The sequence below is a fragment of the Terrapene carolina genome, unplaced genomic scaffold (assembly GCF_002925995.2).
Source record: "Terrapene carolina triunguis isolate 2854851 unplaced genomic scaffold, T_m_triunguis-2.0 Scaffold53, whole genome shotgun sequence".
NCBI lineage: Eukaryota > Metazoa > Chordata > Testudines > Emydidae > Terrapene > Terrapene triunguis.
This window is the reverse complement of record NW_020664404.1, coordinates 7,528,143-7,535,151: the sequence shown is the minus strand read 5'-3', so window position 1 is coordinate 7,535,151 and position 7,009 is coordinate 7,528,143.

Here is a 7,009-nt window from a genome sequence, read left to right as displayed (position 1 = left end):
CTTAGTTTGGTTTAGCTTAATTTATTTAAAGCCACCTAAATTCTCAAAAAGACACCTATACAGGGGTCTAATGCAAGTTAACAAATCCACTTTAAAATATAAGTCCTGAATGTCCCTGTGTAGACAAGCCTTTAGCCTCATTGACTTTCAGTGGGACTTCAGGTGCATTAGAAAATGATATTTAGGCTCCTTAGTGATTTAGGTGTTTTTTAAATTTTACCCACATCATTTGCATATGTAGATTTTGTTATTTATATCTGCAGCATACCAGTGTGTGCAGAAATATACATTGAAATACATACTTGTAAAATGTGCAGTCATAGAAGCCAGGCTCAGGCTCCTTGGAAAATTTGCTTTATCCTAATAGATTCTCACTTAATATAAACTAGGGCCCACTTATAAAGCAGAGCCAAATCCTGTTTCCATCTCTTATTGAATTCGAGGGGAGTTTAGCCCAAATAAGGATTGCAGGAATTGATCTATGGTGAATCAGGACCAGTGACTCTTTGTTTGTACTACAGTGCACGATAGGATACAATACTCAACTCCAGTTATAGCCAAACTCTACTAGGAATGCAAATTTTCTGCAAAAATAAATGCTGTTGTACTTAAGTACCATGACCACGATGGGGACAGTTTCTTTACATTTAGATTGGATTTGCATTTGTGTAACTCCATTAATCTCAGGGGAGCTACTTGTGATTTGCTGAAACAACAGGAGAAGATGGGCCACACATGAGTGTACATTCCAAGTGTGAAGCTTTACCTCATGTTAGCTTATATTGAGACATGTTTAATCAGTGTAAGGCTGTAGTATAGATATATCCATAGACTTCTCTGCAAAAAGGTCCTACAGAGGTAGCTTTAAAAGAAGCAATAACCACTAATGGAAGTTTGATTTCAAAACTGGAATATAATATCTACCTTTCTGCTAGGCTTCCATTGCATAGCTAGAAAAGAAATAATTTACTTTGTGAGTTAGCGAGACTGGTAATTGTTTCATAACTGTTTTGTTAGGTCTGTTGCCCAGATCTGGTTCTGATTTCTAAGAAACTAACAGAAGAATGTTCCATCCAAGGCAGCTTTAATGTGCAGTATTTGGGATCCTTGACATCATATTCCAGGAATGATGAGTTCATATTCCTCATGCCTGAATTAGTAACTGCAGCTCTGTCTGTAGTGGGGGTAAAAAAGTCACAGAGGGCCAGTATACGGTATCTCCCACCACAGACCTCAAAATAGGGCTTAAGTGGTACATAGACCTTGGTACTGGCCCTGTGCACTAGTGTGCATTTTACCATAGGCTCAAAGAGTTCCATACACTTATCTGGAAAATAATATTAATTAGAAATATAGAATTTTCCTTTTGTGGGAAATTTCACTCTGTCAAAGTTACTCTCCATTCTGAGTTGGAACAAAAATTCAAAATATTGAAAATTTTCACCAAACAAAAAATTCCAAACATTTCAAAGTGGACATTGACATTTTCAATCAAAACCAAATGATTCAACATTTCAAAACCAACATTTTTCACTTCAGTTCTCCCCGTAGGAACATTGACCAAAAAAAAAAAAAAAAAAGGAATTAGACATTTTTCCCATGGAAAATTTCAATCTTGACAGAACTACATTTTCCTATGGGAACATTTTTGGCAATACAAGTTTTAACCAGCTTTAATATTAATGTTTCTTTGTGTTTTCTAATCTATCATAATGTTACCAAACCTACTTCTCCAACAGAGCCCATATGGATGGACAGGAAGTGTTAGAGTCACAGATCAAGTGCTTGTACATGTGTGCCTGGCAGGGGCATTCCAGAAGGCCTCATGCTTCTAGCACCAGAACCTATTATCATGTCAGAGGTCTAGGCAGATGCATGGAGCTTATGAATAGTATAGTGTAGAGGTCAGAGTACAGCAGGAGGGATACTTGTGGGCCATATTTTGGTCTCAGGAAAATCAGAGTAACTGTGAGTTAACTCTACTGCCTTGGGTCTAAAACACCAGATTGAGACTCATGAAACCTTGGTTTTAGTTCCTGGCTCTGCCATTAGCCTGCTGGATGGCCTTGGGAAAAGTCATTTCCCCTCTTTGTGCCTCAGTTTTCCCATCTGTGAAATGGGGACGATGATACTGATCTCCTTTGTAAAGTACTTTAGGATCAACTGATGAAAAGTGCTATATAACAGCTAGATATTATTCTTAATAGATTCATTGGGTCAGCTTCTCATTCACAATAAGGCAGTGTAAAAGGACCTTAAAGTGTGCTTCAGTTACATTCACACTCACTTTACACTCTCAGAGCACTGTAAAGGGTGCTTAATGTAAACAAAAATCAAGCCCACTCTGAATTAAACTGGCATAGCAGAGAATTTGGCCCCTGCATAGTTATTACACCAGGGCAAAGTAGGTGTAAAGTTTTGTAGAGTTTTAATCCATTCTTACATTCACTTTGCACACAGATACAAAGAAGTGGAGAACCAGGTTCAGAGCACTCGGCTTACTGGACCAAACCACTAGAAATGGAAGCTGTTTTTTTCTAGTCAATCAAGTCTGGCGTCCTGTTTCCAGCAGTGGCCAAAACCTGATGCTTCAGATAGAGGCTAAAGGCAAAATGTCCCTGATTAATTATAGAATGTAGTATTTTGGAGGTGTGGGAAATTCTTTCCTGTCCCCTGTGGGTAAGAAGTCAATCACTTACCAGATAATACCTTTCTGTAACCTCCACATGTCAGCGGGGGTATATCACACAAAGGAACTATTGTATTTTCTATCAGCTGTGACTCAGGTGTGTTAGGAGTCAGAAGCAGGAAGTTGTATTCCCAGAAAACAAAAGGGCCAAATTCTCATCTCAGTTACACAGGGGGTACAGAGTGACTCTGCTGAAGTCATTAGTAGGCTTGATTCTTCACTGCTTTGTATCTTTTGTAGGGATTTACATGTATGAAAAGTAGGGTGACCAGATAGCAAGTGTGAAAAATCGGGATGGGGCGGGAATTAACAGGTGCCTTTATAAGACAAAGCCCCACATATCGGGACTGTCTCTATAAAATCGTGACATTTGGTCACCCTAATGCAAAGTGGGTGCATTCCTGGTTGAAGAACTTTTACGTTTTTGTTGAATCAGGGCCCAAAAGCTGAAAGGCAAACTCCCATCGACTTCAGTGGTAGCAAGATTAGACCGATAGGAAAGATCAGGTAAAATATTTGGTATGTGCTGTATGTGACAAGCAATCAGAACCCATTGCAGAAGCATCATCCAGGTACAACTATTTCTGCTTCCCCCTTTGCAAATAAATAAATACAGACAAAAGGGATGTGCCTGACTCTCTTCTGAACTTTTCCCAGTGACGTAAATCCCCAAATTAAAATTAAGGATCAAATTGTGACCCAGCTTGCAGGGCAACACATAGGACCAAGAAAGTATAACCGGCCCTTTAACTTGTTTGCACTGGCTTACTATACCAGTGTTTGAAGCATGGACAGTAGACTCCACAGGTGGGATGGAGTGGAGTTAGCCTTTGCTCCACTCCCCCAATGCACTGGCTAGAATGGCTGCACTGATATGCTGGGCCAGAGAGGTGAGTATACTGCCTTAGATATAGTCCTGGAGTAGGGTGCTTCCTCGGTGGAGCATGGGAAGACCAGGATATAGGTTGTGAGACGGAGGCCTTGTCTACACTACCAAGTTTTGTCGCCAAAAACTGCCTTTTGGTGACAGAACAGCAAGAGCGTACACACTACAGTGGGACTTTTTTCGCGAAGAACGCCCAGTTTTGGCGACAAAAAACTTCCATCCCTATGAGAGACTTTTGTCTTTTCCCCTCCCTTTAGTGTCAACAAAGAGCCAGTGTAGACACTGCTGATTGTTTTGTCGAGAGAACTGGCTTCCGTCAGTATCCCACACTGCCTGCCCTGATTGCTCTGCTCAGTGTTTTGATCTCTGCTGCCCTCCCCTTTCAAAGCTCCGGGAAGTATCTGTGTGGTGCTCCCTTTGGGGAACCAACAAAGGGCAAATCATTGGACTGCTCCTGTTCTGCCCGGCATTAGGAACACAGCAGCAGGCAGCAGGGCCGGCTCTAGGATTTTTGCCGCCCAAGGCAAAAACAATTTTGGCCGCCCCCCCCGTTTTTTAATTACCCCACCCCCGGCCCCGCCCCAATTCCGCCCCTTCCCTGCCTCCTCCCCCCAGGCTCTCAAGCCTAGGAGGGAGGGGGAGAAGCGGCGCCCGCGCCGCGGCCACTCGGAGTCTCCACCTCCCTCCCAGGTTTGAGAGCCTGGGAGGGAGGGCGAGTAGCAGCGCGCGAGCGGCAGCAGCAGCGGAGGTGAGCTAGGGCGGCCGGGGCACATTTTTAGGGGCGGCATTCTGGCGCCGGCCATGCCGCCCCTAAAAATGTGCCGCCCCAAGCACCAGCTTGTTTTGCTGGTGCCTAGAGCCGGCCCTGGCAGGCAGACTGCTGCTGCAGGGGGAGGGGGAGGGGGACAGACTGCTGAGCTGCTTTGCCATTCCTCAGCATGGAGAGCTCACGGAGCTGCTCATGATGCTGCTCTCGGCAGCTGAGGGGGCTGTGGAAGAACTCGGAGAGAATCCCAAGATGTGCAGCGATCAGCTCTTCCTTCCCACAACACTGCACTGTGGGATACATACCCACGGTGCATTGCTCATCCTGTCGATGATGGTGTCCCCAGTGTGGACATGATCTGTCGACAGAGGGAGCGTGAACACCCTTTTGGTGATTTTTGTTCTGTCGACTTTTGGGTGTCGACCTAAGTTTTGTCAACAAAACTTGGTAGTGTAGACAAGCCCCGAGTCACAGACTTGCTTCCTTCTCCGCTCTGAGGCCAGCACAACGACTTGCTGCCCCTTTGCAAAGCCACACTTTGATTTGATTTTAAAGGAGAAAGGAACGTCTTCTAAAAGAAGAGTTTGATGATAACAGGGCCTGATCCTCCATTGCTTTGCCTCATCATTTGCATCATCATTTGCATCACGGGTGCAAATGATGGCTCGGGTTGCAGGGCAATGGGGAATTAGGCCCCTATTAAGACAAATAGTTAGGAAAAGTTAGAGTTACTCCCCCTTCTGCCATGCTTCCTCCTGCAACATGTGCTGTGCCAGTCTTATTCCTCTTACGTACTGATGCGGTGGAAGGATGAGGTACGCAAAACACAGTAGACATAGCGGAATCGGGCACGAAGCTGTAATAATAAATGAATTCCTTTAAAATAAAAGGGGAAGGAAGGAATAGAGGGAGGGACCTAGGACAGAGTTTTCATTATCATCTACTTATATAATGCATATGCAGCTCCACAAGACAGAAAGCGTGACATGGGCCCAGCCCCAAAGAGTTTGTGATCTAAGGCCCTTCCTTAGATTCTAAATGGACCTGAGTGGGAAGTGAGGGGACTCAGCATCACACAGGAGAGACTCTGCACCTTGTGAGATTGGACCTTATTACAAGTAAGACCAAACAGGGTAATCTAGGCGAATGCAGGGAGACCAAGAGAGGGGAAGGCTTCATGGAAGAAGTAGGTTTTAAGGAGGGATATGAGGGACAGAGCCAAAGTCCCTTGAAGCCAATAGCAAGACTTTCACTGACTTAATTGGGCTACAGATTACCAGTAGAGAAGGAGGGAGGAGATGCTGAGCTGGCAAGAAGCAGCAATATGTTGGGGGAAGGTTAGAATGTAGCTGAGAACAGAGAAAAGGAACAAACAGGGAGAGTCGGCCAAGAACCCTGATGCTCAGAGACCATGCAAAAGCTTAATGAATTTGTATCTCAGAAATATTTTTTTTTGGATGTGGCTTGGGTTTGAGTTCTGGGAAAGGAAATGTGGAGAAGGCAGTGGGAAGATGGGCATTATTATTTCATCCAAATCAGTTTGCCCATTACCGAAGGAATGTTCTGGAATGGCAATTGGGTCTCAGATGTCACATGCTCACTGAAAACATACCAGCAGGGACTAACTTATTAACAGAAAGTCCCCATTTGCTGAGAACTAGAAGTTGAACCACTCACTTGAAATTGTGCATGGGGCCAGCATGAAGTCTCTGCTATGGTAGTTACATGACCCTCATTACCTTAAGTACCTGAGCACTTCACAGCTGCTAATGTCATGAACCTCACAGAACTCCTGTGAGATAGGGAAGTGCCATAATCAGCATTTTACTGGTGGGGAACTGAGGCCCGGAGACCCAACTTCTATTGAAATTAATGGGAGTTAGGTGCTTCATCTGCATCTTTAGGCATCTCAAAACCTTCGACAACCAATTCCTAATTGATTTGCCCTAGGTCATACAGGGAATCAGTAGCAGAGCTGAGAATGGCACCCTGTTTTCCTGAGTCCCAGCCTAGCATCCTAACCACTGGACCATCCTTCTGCATTTAATCCACATTTAATTCCTATTCTCAGGATGTAAGTGCAGCATAGGGTTGTGTTGGGCCTCTGCACAGGGCTGAATGTCACCCTTAGAGATTATAGATTATTGTGGGATTTTGATAACACATCTGGTTTTTTCCTTCTTTCATTAAACAAAGCATGTGGTGCATATTTAAGGTAAACTAACTAGCGGTGAGATGCAAAGATGCTAGTTATCGAAATTAAAGGTGGAATAAACCAAACTTGCAAAAACTGTGATAAAATTTTACCAGCCCAGGAACAAAATCTACTTGCCTGGCCATTACAGTGAGGATGAATGATACTGAAAAAGCAAATGATAGCTCACATGCCAATCAGATCATACTGTATGGATATATTTCTGATCCCCTACCTAGAGAGACACTAGAAAGTATTAGGCCATTAGGAAATCCCTGAAACAAGAGGATAACCATTTAAAGTTACATCCAAGGCCCTTTCCACTCCATCCAGGGACTTCGTGCATCATCACATGGTCTGGTGCTAATATTGTCAGCTTCTCGGCATGCCGTAACCGTCTTCAGGATTAATTTGTATTCATTTAGATTTTGAAAGTGCAGCTTTTTTAAAAACAACAATTAATTTATGAGATCA